The sequence below is a fragment of the Pelmatolapia mariae genome, linkage group LG3_W (assembly GCF_036321145.2).
Source record: "Pelmatolapia mariae isolate MD_Pm_ZW linkage group LG3_W, Pm_UMD_F_2, whole genome shotgun sequence".
Taxonomy (NCBI): domain Eukaryota; kingdom Metazoa; phylum Chordata; class Actinopteri; order Cichliformes; family Cichlidae; genus Pelmatolapia; species Pelmatolapia mariae.
In genome coordinates, this window is record NC_086229.1 from 52,283,169 (window position 1) to 52,285,270 (window position 2,102).

The window sequence follows — 2,102 nt, forward strand, 5'->3', positions numbered from 1 at the left end:
TCACGTGACATTGACAAACTCCAATAATACCCTCTCTCTAATTGGGGTTTCTGCTGTGGATTGTGAAGACTAATATGGACATTTTAATCACTTAAACACTGGAATCAAAAGTGCAAAATAAAAACTCGTCCGCCCGGGCAAGCCTGGCCTGTGTTGGTAATAATGTAATAAGGCTGCAGGAAAGTTGGTGCCAGTCCCTGGACAGATCACTGGTGCATCTCAAGGCCAACATAGCATAACGTTTGCTCTTAAAGTTTACTCAATCCTGGGAGAGTGACTCTTAAGTTGCTTCTCTTCAGCTCTGCTGAGAATCATTAAAGTGATGGTTGCGATTTCCAGTCAATCAATCAATTAAAAGAGATTGTTGTGGATTTCAAAATCTTATTTGGTTTTCATATTTACCCTATATTTGACAACAGCACAATAAAACTGAAAATTCTGTTTTCGATGTGCCACCCCTACAGAAAAATTCAGGAGACACCCCTGGTGGTTATTACAGAAGCCTTTCCTGTGTTTTACTTTATAAACTGATTTATTCAACATTAAAGGTAACAGATGGAGGATTTTGCTGACGTACGCTGATCATTATAGTCACAGTTTTTTTGTCTTTAACAGTCTTAATATTTGTCTTTTCCTTGTTTTTGTGAGGATTTCTATGAACATGTGATTATCACAATTATTGGCAATCTTGTATAATAAGTAGCTTTATTTGGAGTTGTGCAGGACTTGTCTTGTGTCATTGTTTCACCAACCAGCATCATCAAGATGTGGTGAGTCAAATTGACCAGCAGATGTCACTGTGCAGCTGGTGTCAGATTGTTTCCTGCACAAATGCTTCAAATGTTTCATTGTTTTCAAGTACCTGGCGTTGCCCATAACTAGTTGATCAGCTGGTTCTGGTACAGGAAACCCACTAGCTGAACTCAGAGTTTGTTGAATGCAGAGTTCATGTTGTTTTGTTACGGCGATAAACAAAGCAATTTCATCGGCACAGACTCCAACACAATATTTCACATTTTTATTTGAAAATGGGAAACGATTTAACGATTTTATTGTGCTAATAATGAACAGAATACGAAAATATCTGTAACACGCTGTTAGGCTGAAGATGCTGGGCATAGATAAACTGTAAACTTTACTATGAAAAACCGTGAGAAACTTTGGTTGAATTTTGTATAACTTAATGTTGAATTTACAACATACTGGGGGGAAAAAGCTGTTTTGTACAATTAATCAAAGAAAAGTTTACTGCATTGAAAACTGTTCTGTTCTCCCTGTTTCACAAAGAAACAAGAAAAGCCTTATAGCGGCATGATCTTTACAAACACCTCCAGCAGCTCAAAAACCCTGCTCATGTGCATGTTTTAAATAAAAAAAAATTCTCCAGGTTCTCAGTAAGGTTTAAAGAGATTATTTAGGAGCAGATTTGTACTGGCTGGAGACATGATGTCATGTATGTAAACCAATAAAAAATAAACCTCTGTGGTGCAGGTTTGAATTACTGCTACCTAAACTACCAACTGGAATAAACTGTACTGGTCAGAGATATGGACCCATTTTTAAACAAGATGAATAATTGAATTTTATTTTGTTGGCAGCATCCAAACATTTTAACAGTGATGTGTGGGCCTTTGTAGTACAAGTAATTTTCTAAAGATACTTGCTGTAATTTCTTGTGTTTAAAAAATTGTTTAAATTGAATTAAATAACCAAAGCCGTTAGTGTATGGAATTAACCAAAACATCTATTCTGTGTTTAATGAACTGAAGCTAAACTAGTGGCACGCTGGAGTCCGTTTTGTGTAATACCAACTTGTAACACAAGATGGTGAAGTGATGACATAAACTGAAAATGTCACTCTGACAGGCATAAATAAAACTTTGAAATTTGCAGTGTAATTAAAAAAGAATATCTTAAAGCCAGATATGTAAGTCTTCTGTGTAATTATTGTTTTTTCATATTATTAAAGCTGGCACAGAAATTAATGAATGCAGCTTTTCAGTGGATACAGGATAAACTCACTTCTTATCAAAACACGTTTTAGGAATCTAATGATTTATTTTTAACTGGTACAAGAAATGCACAGTAAAAAATACAGCAGG